This window comes from Psammomys obesus, unplaced genomic scaffold (genome assembly GCF_907164565.1).
Source record: "Psammomys obesus unplaced genomic scaffold, mPsaObe1.curated_primary_1811, whole genome shotgun sequence".
Classification (NCBI taxonomy): domain Eukaryota; kingdom Metazoa; phylum Chordata; class Mammalia; order Rodentia; family Muridae; genus Psammomys; species Psammomys obesus.
In genome coordinates this window covers 3332677-3349975 of record NW_026596149.1, presented here as the reverse complement: position 1 = coordinate 3349975, position 17299 = coordinate 3332677, and the positions used below count along the sequence as shown (strand labels likewise).

Below are 17299 nucleotides of genomic sequence, written 5' to 3'. Positions count from 1 at the left end.
TATATATATATATATATATATATATATATATATATATATATATAGCACAAATACACATATGTGTGTGTATATATATTAGACTGGCTTATAGTCTGTGATCTAGCTAGTCCAAAACTGGCAATCTACCAACAGAAAGTTCAAGAATATAAGAGTTGATCAATCGATATCAACATGTCTTCAATGAATACAACAATCCCAAAGAAGTAGGCTCCAATTCCAGTGAAGGAATACACTTGCCAGCGAGAGTGAGAACAAGCAAGCAAAGAGAAAGCAAGTTCCCTTCCTCCATGTCCTTTACATAGGTTGTCACACTAGAAGGTGGATTATCCCACTTATAAGATCTAGATTAAAAGTGTATCCTCTCAACCCAAGATCCAGATTAAAAGTGGGTCTTCCCTTTCCAAATGAGTTAATTAAGAGAAGAAAAGAAAGAAAGAAAGAAAGAAAAAAAAACCTCACAGGTGTACCCAGTTGCCTTGGGTTTTAGTTAATTGTACATGTAGTCAAGTAGACCAGCCAGAATAGCCATCGCAGATGTATGTGTGTGTGTATCACAATCAAATAACATCTAGTTGCTTTTTTTATACAAATATTTCTAAACTTTATTCCATACTAGGCAGGATGATACTTTAGTTTATAATAATGTAATTCTTGACTGAGAAGCATAAGCAATATCTGTCTAATTATATGTGACATAACACCTTTGAATTAGAAAACCTTAGATCTGACTTATCAATAGTTCCATTCAGTACTAGGAGTTAAAACACCTAGATGTCTTTTACTCATGACAAACGATTAACTGCACACATTTAGCAGCATAATTCATCCTTACAAGGCATACACTCCCTAGGGATGGGTACTGATCCAGATCCTCACACATGCTAGGTAAGTAATCTACCAAGATCATCCTTAGCCCTGAGGAGCTAAACTAATTTTAAGAAATCGTATTTTATCCTTTACTATGTATTTATCAAGACCAAATTACTTAGAAAGTTTTAAGGCCTATGAGAAATTAAAAGAATACAATATTTGAAAGTAGAATTAAGAATCTTTGCAATAAATATTAGCATAATACCTGACATAAAACCCCACAATTTTTAAGTATACCTTCCTTTCAGAAACACTATATAGTTTGTCTTTTTTTTTTTTTTTAAGTTTTTTGTGACAGGGTTTCTCTGTGTAGCCATGGCTGTCCTGGAACTCAATCTGTAGACCAGGGTGGCCTTGAACTCACAGAGATCTGACCACCTCTGCCTCCCAAGTGCTGGGATTAATTAAAGGCATGCACCACCATCATCCAGCTAAAATTTATTTTCTACAAATAATAAAACAAAAGTTTGATGTCATAATTTAAATTAGTTCTATTGAAATTGTTATTAACAGTGAGTATGAAACATCTCTATGAGACTGAATACTTCCTAGTCTGCACAGAGCTTTTGGCAGCACTCAAAAAAACTGTTTAGGAAAATTAGAATCTACAATTTGAGCTCACTCTCTTATTTCTCTTTATATTCTTACCTTATATGCAATGGTGTAACATTTAAAAATATATTCTGAGCTGGGCTTGCTGGCACTTGGGGAGGCAGTGGCAGGAGGATCATTGTGAGCTCAAGGCCAGCCTGGTTTACAAAGCGAGTCCAGGACAGCCAAGGCTACACAGAGAAACCCTGTTTAGATAAACAAAAAAACCAAACATACTAATAAAAGAAATGTGTTCTGTTGTTCACTGATTTGAAATATGATCTGGTTTATTTTATTTTCAATATTTTTTAAATATAAATGAATTCTACATGCATGGAATTTTAAATTAAAGCTATGTAAAATATAACCCAAGTTATTATTAAATTCAGTAGTGATTAAATTATTCTGCCATACTGGTATAAAATTTTCTTGATGGCTATTTTTTTAATTACTGTATTTGTCTCATTGCAAGCAATTAACAAACAATTCAAAAACCATGCCAGCTTTTAGACCATACTTTGAGTACTTTTTTTTTATACAGAGACTAAGAAAAAAAATATAATAATCAGGAATGAACAGCTAAAACTTTATTTAAGTATTACTCTGAATTTTCTAATAAAAAGTAACTATTTAAATCTAAGAAAAAGGTATTAATTTAACCTTATTATTAAAATTAAGCAGCAGCTTTCAACATATCTGAAGGAAAGTGCAGAACAGAATGAAGTTTGAGCACGTGATTAATTCAAATCAGAAAAAAACTAGGCCTTTAAAGTAAATCCTACAAATGATATTTTATCTAATCTATTGACCTGTTTTCCCTAAAGAGGAACTACTATTAAATCAGTCTTATAAATAATCCATGCTTGTCAAACATAAGTAGTTACTTGCTCCAAGAAATCAGAAGGCTAAAGCCATAGTCTGCATAGAACAGACTAATCAATCACAACTATTTTAATCTAGCTACTACTGGAGCACAGCTGCTCATATATTTCTTATCTTGTACCAAGAACTGGAAATAGGATAATTTTCAGTTGAAAACAGAAAACAACTAGAATACCTAAATGGCATTATACAGTCCAATAAAGAGTCCTACTTAAAAAAAAAAAAAAATAGAAAGCTGACAGCTCTTAATTCTGACACCATTTTTCAAATCAGCTTCCAACTTTGTTTATAATTTTATAAACCAAGGTTAACTAAAAATTTTTAAACTGTCAATTTATCAAATAATAAGGGATGCCCCCAAATAAAATTAGGACATATTCGTACACAATTACCTCATTAACAGGGCTACATGTTACATACTCTAAGTCTGAATCTTGTAAAAAAAAAAAATCAAAATTCCTCCAATCAAAGAAGAAAACTTATACTTTTGGAATCTGAACCATCATCACTGAGGAACTTAACTTTCTATGTGATCTCAAAAGCAAATGAAGCACAATGGCAGGTTTGGATTTTCTAGTAACCAACACTAACACCAACAGTGACTAGCTGAGGAACCATATCTACACTACCAGGAAAAACCAATCTGAAAGGAACAAAATTATATTAGAATAACCTATTCAATAATGGGAGTCTATCACTCTATTTTGGTCTTAAAAAAGGAAAGATACATTTCCAGTCACTCACCTTGAACCTGTGTTCTCTTCTACAATAAAATGGACATAATGAAATTTGGGTATTAATAAATTCTTATATTGAAAAACATCAATTCTTTAAATGTTATTTTCCAAGTATAGTCATATTAAGTAAAAGAATTGTGTTTCAAAATAAAATTGAGATAAACCTGATTTAATATAATGTGCTACAGTCAACAAAAATTATCTTTCGTAATCATTCATTAAGCTCTCCATCTTATGCTCACTTCCCTAGAGCTCCCTTGAACTCCAATATCCAGTCCATACCTCTGCCTGCCTTCCTGAAGAGGCCTGCAGGCCCCAGGAAAATCCAGGAATCCTGCAGACATCAGGAACATCCAGCTGGCACCAGGGAAAACCAGATAGCTGAAGGCCAGCGAAAGAACATAACAAACAAGAGCCAGGCCAATATGGCAGCACCTGAGCCCAGCTATCCTACTACAACAAGCCCTGGATATCCTGACACAACCAAAGCACAAGATGATGACCTTAAATCCAACCTTCTAAAGATGATAGAGGCCTTTAAACAGGAAATGAATAAATGCTTTAAAGAAATACAGGAATATACAATCAAACAGGGGAAGGAAATGAATAAAACTATTCAAGACCTGAAAATGGAAATAGAAACCATAAAGAAAACACAAACTGAGGGAATCCTGGAGAGGAAAAAATTAGGGAAGAGAACTGGAAGTACAGACAAAGCATCACCAACAGAATACATGAGCTAAAAGAGAGATTCTCAGGTGTAGAAGATATAATTGAAGAAATTGATACATTGGTCAAAGAAAATGTTAAATCCAAAAAGTTCCTGATACCAAACATATGGGACACTATGATAAGACCAAACCTAAGAGTAATAGGAATAGAAGAAAAAGAAGACTCCCAACTGCAAGGCCCAGAATATATTTTCAACAAAATCATAGAAGAAAACTTCCCCAACCTAAAGAAAGAGATGCCTATAAACATACAAGCCTACAGAACACCAAACAGACTAGACCAGAAAAGGAAATCCTCCCACCATATACTAATCAAAACACTAAATGGACAGAACAAAGAAAGAATATTGGAAGCAGCAAGGAGAAAAGGCCAAATAACATATGAAGGCAGACCTCTCAGAATTACACACGATTTCTCAACAGAGACTAAAAACTACAAGAGCCTGGGCAGATATATTGCAGACTCTTAAGAGACCACAGATGTCAACCTAGACTACTCTCCCCAACAAACTTTTAATCACAATAGATAGAAAACTTTTAATCACATAGAGAGAGATTACATGACAAACCAAATTTAAACAATATTTATCCACAAATCCAGCCCTACAGAAGATACTAGAAGGAAAATTCCAATCCAAAGAAGATAAGTACAGCCAAGAAAACACAGGAAATAAATAACTCTACACCAGCAAAATAAAAAAAGGGAAACACATACTCACACTACCACTAACAACAACAGCAACATCAAAATAACAGGAATTAATAATCATTGGTCATTAATATCTCTCAACATCAATGGACTCAATTTCCCAATAAAAAGACATAGGCTAACAGAATGGACATGAAAACAGGATCCATCATTCTGTTGCATACAAGAAATACACTTCAGCAACAAAGATATTACCTCAGAGTAAAAGGCTAGAAAAAGGTTTTCCAACCAAACAGACCCAAGAAGCAAGCTGGAGTAGCCATTCACTAGCTAATGAAATAGACTTTCAACCAAAATTAATCAAAAGAGATGGGAAAGGACACTTGATACTCAAAGGAAAAATTCACCAAGATGACACTTCAATCTGAACATTTATGCCCCAAATGCAAGGGCACCCACACTAGTAAAATAAACATTACTAAAGCCTAAATCACACATCAAATCCCACACATTAATAATGGGAGACTTCAACACCCCACTTTCACCAATGAATAGGTCATCAAGACAGAAACTAAACAGAGAAATAATGAAATTAACAGATGTTATGAATCAAATGGATCTAACAGATTATCTATAGAACACAAAAGAATATAACTTTTCCTCTGTACCTCATGGAACCTCCTCCAAAACTAACCACATGCTAGGTCACAAAGCAAGCCTTAACAGATACAAGAATATTAAAATAACTCCTTGTATCTTATCAGACCATCATGGATTAGAGCTGAACTTCAACAACAGAAACCCTACAAACTCATGGAAACTGAACGACTCTCTATCCAATGACCACTGGGTCAAGGAAGAAATAAAGAATTTAAGACTTTCTAACATTCAATATATTCAAGGCACAATATACCCAAACTTATGGGAAACAATGAAAGCAGTGTTAAGAGAAAAATTCACAGCACTACATGCCTTCACAAAGAAACTGGACAGATCTCATACTAGCAACTTAACAGCACAACTGAAAGCTCTAGAAGAAAAAGAAGCAAACATACCCAAGAACAGCAGATAGCAGGAAATAATCAAACTGACTAAATAAATAAATTGAGCATAAATATAATAAATAAATTGATCATAATAAAATAAATAAATTTAAAACAATAAATTGATTAAAACTCAAAGAATCATTAGGTCTTACTTCAAACACCTGTACTTAACAAAACTGGAAAAAAACGAAACAAAATGGATGATTTTCTTGCTAGATAACACTTACCAAAGTTAAATCAAGATCAGGTAAACAATTTAAATAGACCTATAACACCTAAGGAAATATAAGCAGTTATTAAAACTTTCCCAAACAAAAAAGCCTGATGGTTTTAATGCAGAATTCCACTAGACTTTTGAAGAAGAGCTAATACTAATACTCCTCAAACTATTCCACAAAATAGAAACAGAAGGAACATTGCTAAACTCATTCTGTGAGGCCACAGCCACCCTGCTACCTAAACTACACAAAGGCTAAACAAAGGAGAATTTCAGACCAATCTCCCTTATGAACATTGATGCAAAAATAGTCAATAAAATACTCACAAACCAAGTCAAAGAACACATTAAAAACAACATATACTATGATCAAGTAGCCTTCATCCCAGGGATACGAGGTTGGTTCAACATACAAAAATCCATCAATGTAATCCACCATATAAGCAAATTGAAAGAAAACCATGATCATCTCTTAGATACTGAAAAAGTGTTTGACAAAATCCAATACTCCTTCATGATAAAAGTCTTGGAGAGATTAAGGATAAAAGGCCCATACCTAAATACGATAAAGGCAACAGTAAACCCATAGCAATGTCAAATTAAATGGAGAGAAACTTAAAGCAATTCTACTAAAATGAGGGATAGGACAAGACTGTCCACTCTCTCTGTATATATTCAATATAATACTTGACATTTTAGCTAGAGCGATAAGTCGACTAAAGGAGATCAAGGGGATACAAACTGAAAAGGAAGAAGTCAAAGTATCCCTATTTGCAGATGATATGGAAGTATCATAAGCAACCCAAAAACTTTCCCAGAGAATTCCTACAGCTGATAAATATCTTCATCAAAGTGTCTGGATACAAAATCAACTCAAAAGAAAAATATCAGTAGCCCTTTTTTATACAAACGAAAAAGAAGCTAAAAAAGAAATTAGGGAAACAACACCATTCATAATAGCCACAAATAATATACAATATCTTGGTGCAACTCTAACCAAGTAAATGAAAGACCCGTATGACAAGAACTTCCAAGTCTCTAAAGAAATTGAAGAAGATATCAGAAAGTGGAAAGATCTTCCATGCTCATGGATTGGTAGGATTAACATAGTAAAAATGGCAAATGACCATCTTAGCAAAAGCAATCTACAGATTCAACACAATTCCCATCAAAATTCCAACACAATTCTTTATAGATCTTGAACAATACTCAACTTCATATGAAAAAATAAAAAAAACTCAGTATAGTTAAAACAATCCTGTACAATAAAAGAACTGCTAGGGGTATGTATCATCATCCCTGATTTCAAGCTGTACTACAAAGCAATAGGTAATAAAAACTACATGGTATTGCCATAAAAACAAACAGGTTGATCAATGGAATCCAATCAAAGAGCCAGAAATAAGCCCACACACCTATAGACACTTGATTTTTGACAAAGAAGCTAAAATCATGCAATAGAAAGAGGCAGCATCTTCAACAAATGTTTCTGGTCTAACTGGATATCTGCATGTAGAAGAATGCAAATAGATCCGTATTAATCACCCTGTACAAAATTCAAGTCCAAGTGGATCAAAGACCTTAACATAAAACCTGATATATTAAATCTAATAGAAGAGAAAGTAAGAAATAGGCTTGAATTCATTGGCACAGGAGAAAACTCCCTGAACAGATCACTAACAGCTCAGTCACTAAGATCAATAATTAATAAATGGGACCTCATGAAACTGAAAAACTTCTGTAAGGCAAAGGACACTATCAACAGAACAAAATGGCAGCCCACAGACTAGAAAAATTTCTTCACCGATCCTACATCTGCTAGAGAGCTAATATCCAAAATATATAAAGAACTCAAGAAATTAAACACCAGCAACCAAATAACCCAATTAAAAAATGAGGTACAGAGCCAAACATAGAATTCTCAACAGAGAAATCTCGAAAGGCCAAGAAGCACTTAAAGGAATGCTCAACATCCTTAGGTATCAGAGAAATGCAAATCAAAATGACTGAGATTCCATCTTATGCCCTTCAGAATGGCTAAGATCAAAAAGTTAAGGGACAGAACATGCTGGCGAGGATGTGGAGCAAGGAGAGCACTCCTCCATTGCTGGTGGGAGTGTAAACTTGTATAAACAACTTTGGAAATCAATTTGATGGTTTCTCAGGTAATTAGGGATAATTTTACCTCAAGACCCAGCTATACCACTCCTGGGCATATAACCAAAAGATGCTCCACCATACCACAGAGCCACTTATTTAACTATGTTCATAGCAACTTTATTCGTAATAGCCAGGAACTGAAAATAATCTAGATGTCCCTCAACTGAAGAATGGATACCGAAAATATAGTACATTTGTACAATGGAATATTACTTACCCTTTAAAAACAAAGACATCATAAAATTTGCAAGCAAATGAATGAAACCAGAAAATATAATCCTGAGTGAAGTAACCCAGACCCAAAAAGACTCATAACTCATAAAAAAATAGATATTTACTCACTCATAAATAGCCTTAATGTGCAGGATAACTATGCTACAATCCACAGAACTAAAGAAGCGAAGTAACAAAAGAAGGCCCAAAGGAGGATGCTTGGATCTCACTAAGAAAGGGAAATAAAATGGATACCAGAGGTTGATGGAGGGAGGGAAGTTGGTGGGAGAGGAGGATGGGAGAGAAACAGGGATCAAGTGTGGGGAGGATGAGGAAAAGAGAACTGAAGATGGGGGGGGGTATCTCTGGGATAAGCCAGAAACCTAGGACAAGGGAAACTCCCAGGAATTTATGAAGGTGATCCTAGCTAATACTCCTAGCAACAGGGGATATGAACCCTAAAAAGGCCACTTCCTATAACCAGGCAAGACTTCCATTGGAGGGATGGGGACACCAACCCACAAAGCCTTCGACCCACAAATTATCCTGCCTACAAGATGTACAGGAATACAGATGGAACAGAAATTGAGGGAATGGCCAATGAATGCCCAGCCCAACTTGAGACCCATCTCATGGGAGAGAGCTAATCCCTGACATTAATGATATTCTTTTATACAGTTATGCTAGGCATAACTGTCCTCTGAGAGGCTTCACCAGAAGCTGATGGGAACAGATGCAAAGAACCACAGCCAAACATTAGGCAGAGCTTGAAAATCCTATGAAAGAGGAGTAGGAAAGACTGAAGGAGCCAGAGAGGTCAAGGCCACCACAAGAAAACCTCCAGAATCAAACTAACCTGGGCCCACAGAGACTGAACTGCAGAACAGAGAGCATGCATGGGATGGGCCTAGGCCCTCTGCTCATACACCAGCTGTGTAGCTTGGTCTTCATGTGGAACTCCTAACAGCAAAAGCTGGTGCTATCTTTGATTCTGTTGCCTGCCTTTGGATCCCTTTCCCCTAACTGGGATGCCTTGCCTAGCCACAATAGGAAAAGAAGTGCCTAGTCCTACTGCAACTTGATATGCCAAGGTGGGCTGATATTCAGGGGAGGTCTCAGAAAAAGGGAGATGGAAATTGGGGAAAGGGAGTTGAGAGGGAAAGACTGAGGAGAGGAGGGAGGGGAAGTTTCAACGAGATGTACAGTAAATAAACTAATGAAAAAAAAAAGACAAAAGGAAATTTTAGAAAAGACTACAGAGATAAAGGTTTCTCTAGTTTTAATATGACTGTCAAGAATAATAGCATATCAGTCAAGTCTTAATTAATACCTTTCTATAAGAAATAAATTATATACTTAACCTCATTAGTTAAAAATGCAATGAAATAAGATGAGGTGTTTTTTTGTTTTGTTTTGTTTTGTTTTGTTTTTTTTCTCCTCTCAGGAATAAAAAAAGATGTAATAGTACTGACTGTAATATTAAATTCTAATTAGAGTACTGGGGATATAAACGAGGGTATAACCACTCTAAAAACTGGCTCTAACAAGATTCATACTTTGCAGCCTCACCTCAGATAAGCTATCACTAGGCATACAACCTACAGCACAAATTATACTTCTTGTTTGATACCTACAGCAGCAGAAAAATTTAGTAACACAACTCAGAACTTAACACATTTATAGTACAAAAAAGTAAGTATCCTTAACACTAATATTTTCCATTGCTTTCTATTCTTTTTGCAATGTAGATTCGAACCTACTAATCTGGTTTCATTACTTGTTTGGAAAACACTGTTCTCCCCCTACTCCCTCCCCAAAAATACCCTAGGAATATATTACTTACTGTGGCATTGCTTAAAATAGAGAAAGAGACTGATAATAACTTAAACATCAATTAACAGATAACTGAAATGCCACATACAAAACAATATAAAACACTTAACAGTTTTAATAAAAAATTCCAATATACTATATATACATCTTTCTATGTACGTATAATATACATAGAGTGAAAAAATAAGCAGTCGGGCTTGGTGGCACATGCCTTCAATCCCAGCACTCAGGGAGGCAGAGGCATGTGGACTGCTATAAGTTCAAGGCCAGCCTGGTCTACAAAGCGAGTCCAGGGTAGCCAAAGCTATACAGAAAAACCCTGTCTCAAAATATGAAAAAAAAAGAAAGAAAAAGAAACAAACATATGAACATTTATGTAAATTTCCAGCAGTTACAGTTATGAATATATTTATTAACTTGGTAATAAAAAATAGTCTAGAAGTATATTTCAATATGTTAATTTATAATAGGGTGAGGTACTAATAATTAAAGGCTGGTTAAATAGGACTTTTATCTATAGATATCATACTTACAATTTTTAAGTATTTTTTTAAAGGTGACTTTCAAAGAAGTATTGAAAGGTTGAACTAGTTTTAGAGGTATGATTTGGTAAAAGGAGAGCAGAGAAAGAAGGAAATACAGAGTAGTTGAACCAAGTATGCATGTCCATATGCTCAAATAAACTTGTAAGAGCAAAGGAAACACTGTTAAAAAATAAATAAATAAATATACATACATATATATATTTATTATTATTATTATTATTTTTTTTTTTTTTTTAAGAAAGAAAGCAAGCCATGGGTCTAGGGAAAGATCAGGGAGGTATGTAGCAACAGCTGGAGTAAAAAAGCATGAAGTGCTCTGAAAAGGCAGGAAGAAAAGGCCTGACAACTGGTAAACTGACCCATTCCTCATTGGTGGTTCAACTGTATAAATAAAAGAGTGGCAGCTTAGTGGGAAAGTACTTAGCAACTCTGTTGACACAGACAACAGAAAGTGCCACTAGAGTGGCAAATTGAACTGTGCAAGGCCAATTAACCCTTTCACCTTAGTGTTTTGTTCTAGCTCTCTTACTGTGCCCATTAGATCCACACTGATATGTGTTAAGACCAAATGCAATTATAAATCATTGTTGCATGTATTGATGAATTCTGCAAATTCCATGAGGCATATCTGAATTTTAGTGTCCTTTGCTACTCTCATCTGGTTTTAATGAGGAATCATTTTCAAAAGAAGAAAGGTTATTCAGAAACCCAAATATACTAAACCATGAAATGACAACTATTCAAGTGTTTTGGCATGAAGATTTGGTTTTTGTTTGGTTGTTTGTTCTGATGTTAGATTTCACCTTAATTTTTCTCCTAGGAAAAAATCAGATAAAGAGTACTTTCAGAAGGGCAAAACTGTACTGGAGAAAGTCTCGAGCATGCTGAAGGAGACTGTAAGTCACAGGCCTCAGAGCTGCCGCATAAACATCTGTATCTGTGACTACACTTTAGTACTTTTAAGAAAAACTTTGCATCTGGAAAAGCTGCAAATTATTTTTAATTATTTTAATTATTTTTAGTAATAATTTTTATTTTTATATTAATCACAGGTTATTTACTTTGTATCCCAGCCATAGCCCCATCCCTCATTCCCTCCCAATCCACAATATATTTTTAAAGAGAGTAACAGGCTTACTGCTGACTCGTCTTTCTGCTTCTAAAACAGGCAAATGGCTTCTTTTAACTATGTATATTTGAGAGCAAGGATCCTATTTCCACACACTCTAAAAATTAGAAAACCACACAGCAACAAGGTGTTCAAATATTTGGTAATTAACATCTTGTGAAATACTGGCTTATGTCAAAAACTTTATTTCTGTGAAGTACGGAAGACTGTAAAAAGATGTGGCTGTTCAAGGTTAAACTAAGGCCATCCACATCGACGTTGTGTCTCTGTATTACATTTTTTATTTGTTTTTAAGACAAGATCGCATGGAGCCCAGCCTGGCCTCAAAATCCTTTGTAGTCAAAGCTGTCTTCAAACTTCTTTTCCTGAGGTCTCAGCCTCCCAAATGTCAAGATTACAGGAGTGCAACACCACACGTCGCTCTTTACTTTATGCTCTTCACACCCTCAAAGGCATCAATATTATCCTACTCAGCTAAAACATCATGCCAGGTTTTCTCCAACCACACTAGTTATCACTGAATCTTAATAATTTAAAAATTACTAGTTAAAGCCAGGCATGGTGGTGCAAGCCTTTAATATCAGTACTTGGAAGGCAGACAAGAGGATCTCTTCGGATTCAAGACCAGCCTAGTCTACATAGGGAGTTCCAGGCCAGCCAGGATGACACTGTGAAATTATACCTCAAGCAAATGAACAAATAAACAAAACCATCTAGTCAAAATGCTAACTGGTAGGTTAAGGACAAGTCTGAAGGAATACAGACCCAACGAAGATTAACAGCAGCTTGAAATGGTTGCTCTTGCATTTCAGGAACAAGGGATGTTCTCAGCTCTGGCTTTTCTCAACTCATCTTTGTAAATCAGAAAATGCAAAGGGCCAAAGGATTCTGTCTTTTTGGGACAGGGGCTTATTTATTGACCCCTATGAACATGTTAAGATCAGTGAAGGAAGAGACAAGCCTGGGAGGCTGGCTTTCCTCTTAGTCCTTTCATAAAATCAGGTGACCAACAGGCTCTCCTATTTCTCTTTTCTTCCCTAACACCAGTATAACTACAGTAAAGAGAACTCATCAGAAGCAGCAGCATCAGTAAGGAGCAGCAGGGCTAATGGTAAACAACAGGAAATAGCAGCAGAGAACCCTAGCTCTGCTCTAGAGCAGCCAGAGCACAGTGATGCTTTCTCAGAGGTAGGCAGAGACTGGAGGAGACATTCATCACATAGTTGTCCCTACTCCTGAAATAGTCTCATGAGCCAGAAGCAGAATCCTAGGGCTCAGTATTTAAATACCAGACAAAATTCAGAAGTTTATCTTAGCTACCATCAGACTTTAAGAGAAATAAAAACAAAATGATACACTATGCCAAGTAAACACTCTTTAGCTAAAAGTTTCAATCTAGGTACGTTTAATTAATCCATAACATGAAGATTTGACAAAGTATTACCAGATTCCTCTCCAAAATTCACTTCCTTCTTTTCTAGATAGCACATAAACTAAACTTTGAATCAAATAAAAACTTTAAAGTAGCAATTATTAAACCCAAGCAACAACTCATGTGGCTCAATGCACAGATATTTCTATATGTGTCCTGAATAATCGCTAAGTCAGTTTGGGATGTGAATTTAGACCTGATCTCAGGCAGGTGACCAAAATACAAACACCCAGGAGCTAAAAAGTATTAAGGTTTTCCTTTTTTTCCCTACTAAACAATGCAAAAAGACCTTAATATATAGTATCTGAGTCAGGAAGCTAATACTCCCAAGCAATTGTGCCATCTACGCTACCTGTAAAACACTCTACTTGGAATCAGATTTTCAATTTTCTTTTTTTTTAATTTCTTTTTTTTTAATTTACTTTACATCTTGGTTGAAGCTCCATCCCTCCTCCCCTTCCAACCTCACCCTCACTCCATCCCCTCCCATTCCTCAGAAAAGGGGAGCTCCCTTTCCCATCCCATGTCTGATGCAGTTCCCTATTCCCCTATTCCCTTACTCTGAAGGATTTGCAGGTAGGCTTACAAACTGTATCAGTGTTAACTTCCTGGTGATGGAAGGTTTGCTAAGGTTAGAAAGACATCTGGGAAAGCTGGGTGAGAAATATAGAGAGGCATGTTATCATTTTTAGTATGTGCATGTGCGCACAGGAGCACACGCACCAAGGTGTCCATGTGGAGGACAGAGTGTAATGTAAGTGTCACTTCTTGACTTTAGCTGGAAGCAGGGTCCTCTGTTGTCTGCTGGAGCATTCAGCAGACCTGCAAGCTTCTGGGGGCATTCTATCTCCATCTCCCATCTCAACTTAAGAACACTGTGATTAGAGACAGCGTGCTTAGATTTATGTAAATTTAAACTCAGGTCCTTACAATTCTGTGCCAAGCACTTTACCCTGGGCCTTCATCTCCCTCACTCAAGAAATATTACTATTTTTGTTGCGTTTTTAAAGGCTGAGAAAAAAATTTTTTCAGAATGGAAAAGTCTAAGTGAAAATGTTAAGACTATATTTTAAAAACTAATGTGGAGGTGTGTATTTGTTTCAAAAAGGGTCTCACAACATAGCTCCAGCTGATCACCAATTTGCAGGAATCCTCTTTGCCCAGGTGAGTACAAGGATTACAGGCATGAACCATCACAGCCAGCTTCAAACATTTCAACTCAGTGATCATATATCTCCTGTAACTTTCCTTTTCACTGCGTATGTTCCTATTGGAAACTGTCCCAGAATCTCTACTCCATTTGCACAGATTAAAACAGTTTGTTAGAGCCCCTTTTAAAATATACCACCAAGGTTGTTAATAACATAATAATACAAAATGCTTTACATTTTTATGCTCATCTTGTTGTATGTGTATTAACAAAAATTATGGGTAGAATTTTTTAAAAAAGCAAAGCCAAATAGTTGGGCTAATTCAACATGTACTCAAATAAAATAAGCATTTATTTCTGTTAAGGTCAAATTAGGTCTTCCAATTTTATACTTAAGCAAATGATTTTCTTAAGCAAACTACAAAATTATATTTTCCTTTAATTATTCTTATCTTTTCAATTACTGGTATAAAGACTAGATACCTTACTCTGAACCATAATTCTACTTTTTATTAACTTGTAATATATTAACTGCATACCATCTGGAATGAACTAGAAATTAGAATCTGTTGGAACTCTTTTTTCGGTGGAGGAGTCTGGCAATGACATTCAGAAATGGCACCTCGAAAAGGGAAGGAAAAACAAGGGGAAGGAAGAACAAGTCATTAGCCTTGGACCCCAAGTGGCTGAAGGAGAGAATGTATTTGGTGTCTGCCACATCTTTTGTATGCATCAATGATACCTTTGTCCATGTTACCAATCTTTCTGGCAGGGAAACCATCTGCCAAGTGACTGGTGGAATGAAGGTAAAAGCTGACCAAGATGAGTCCTCTCCATATGCAGCCATGCTGGCTGCCTAAGACATGGCCAGAGGTACAAGGAGCTGCCCTGCATATCAAAGTCCGGGCCACAGGAGGAAACAGGACCAAGACCCCTGAACCTGGAGCCCAGTCAGCCCTCAGAGTTCTTGCTTGCTCATGGCTGAAGAATGGGCACATTGAGGATGTCAGCCTGTCCCCTCTGACAGCACTCGAAGGAAGGGAGGTCATCATGGTCACCGTCTGCGAACAGGACTTCTCAAATTATTTTCTGTTAAACTTTTTTGTGTAAGCTGAAGAAGAAGAGGAAGAAGCAGCAGAAGCAGAAGCAGCAGAGGAGGAGGAGGAAGAGGAAGAGAAGGAGGAGAAGAATCTGTTCGGTCTTGAGAGAGCACCTACTGCAGAGAACCCAGGTTCAGTTCCCAGAATTCCCACATGGTGGCTCACAACTACAACTCCAGTTCCTGGGGATCTGGTGCCCTTTTTGGCCTCTGTGGGAACCAGGCACCTACACACATCATGTACACACACATGTGCAGGTCCACACTCATATACATAATTTTTTAAAATATGTAAATTAGGAGGAGGGGATAGATTGGCATTCTTGTACTAAAAATTGTTTTTCTTGTCAGTTGTGTAATAAATATAGAATATACTGTAATGGCATCATTTAAAAAATCTGTAAATTATTTGCCACCAGGACTGAGGTGTATGTAGCTCAGTCACAGAACATGATATTGGTATATTTGGAGCCCTGGTTATATGCTCATTCTATTCCCACCATCCCCACCCCAGCAAAAAAATTGCATGGAGTTGAAAGTAGTCATATCTGATTAGAATAGACAATAGAGAAAATCCTATGGTGGAATTAAGTTTAGAGTGAGCTTTTAAGAAAAAGTAGCAGCCGGATGTGGTGACACATGCCTTTGATCCCAGTACTTGGGGAGGCAGAGGCAGGTACATCTCTCTGAGTTCGAGGCCAGGCTGGTCTACAAAGGGAGTACAGGACAGCCAGGGCTATAGAGAAACCCTGTCTCAGAAACAAACAAATAAAAACAAAACAAAACAACAAATACTAGTAAAACTTTTTTGTTTGTTTTATAGTACAGGGCTTCAAACACATTTATAAAATGCTTTATTTCTCAGCCACATCTCCAGCCTACATCTTATTCTTGAGATGAGTCTCAGTAAGTTGCCCAGGCTGGTCCTGAATTCACTTTGTGGTCTAGGCAGGCCTTTAATTTGCTGCAGCCTCCCAAGTAGCTGGGATTATAGGCTTCTTCCATCAAGTCTAGCTACCATTTTTTTTTAATGATTTTAAAACACTTTTAATTAACAGGTAATAATTGTAGTTACTTATGGGACTCTGCAGGGCATTTAAGTACATATGTATCTAATGTGCGGTGATATGGATCAAGGTAACTGGCATATCTTTCCATATGCTATTTCCCTGTGCTAGGAACATTCATATCCCTTCCTATCAACTACTCTGAAATCAATTCTTGTCAGCCATACTTATACTACTATGCTACAGAACATAAATTCTTCCACCTATCCAACTGTATCCTATACCTGTTATCTAGTGCTTCTCCATCTTCTTTCTCCTACATTGTTTCCAGGCTATGGTATCCATCATTATATTCCTTAGTTATTCTGAGGTTAGCTTTTACTTTCCAAACACATTTATGTGTTTCTGTGACTGATGAACTTAACATAATGTCCTACAGTTCCATCTGTTGCAAATGACAGAATTTCCTTTTTTGTTGCCGAGAAATATTTCATTCATTCTACATTTGTTTCATCCCTCATCCCATACAGACTGATTCCATATCTTGGGTATTGTGAACAGTATTGCAATGGAAATGTAGGTCTCTTTTGGACATATTAATTTAATTGCCTTGTGGCTGTATACTCAATAGTGGGACTGCCAGCTGACACTGCAGTTCTGTTCCTGAGTAGGTAGCATTTGAAAAGTAGGTAAGAATACAGTGCAATGGCTGTGACCCTATTTGACTTTTGGATACCTACTTGCTCATTAATTTATAGTTTATTATATTAACATATGGAATATTAGAAAACATAAAGCAAGTCATGGTAGTATATATCTGTAATACTAAAAATTAGTTATACAGGAGGAAAATCATAAGCTCCAAACCATCCTAGACCACACTGCAAGATTGTAGAAAGAAAAGAAAGGAGGGAGAGAATTTACAGAAGTCCTAACATTGACTTCTTTAATTCAGGATTTATATTATTATTATTATTATTATTATTATTATTATTATTATTATTATTA

At 36.2% G+C, this 17299-nt stretch overlaps 1 protein-coding gene and 1 pseudogene across 1 annotated transcript in view; one reads left to right on the top strand and one right to left on the bottom strand.

Annotated features, from left to right (window-relative positions):
• Dnajc1 (DnaJ heat shock protein family (Hsp40) member C1) overlaps positions 1-17299 on the bottom strand; it is a 183139-nt gene that overhangs the window by 150195 nt on the left and 15645 nt on the right. The gene's annotated exons all lie outside the window — the stretch shown is intronic.
• On the top strand, positions 14801-15300 carry LOC129666567 (40S ribosomal protein S14-like; annotated as a pseudogene).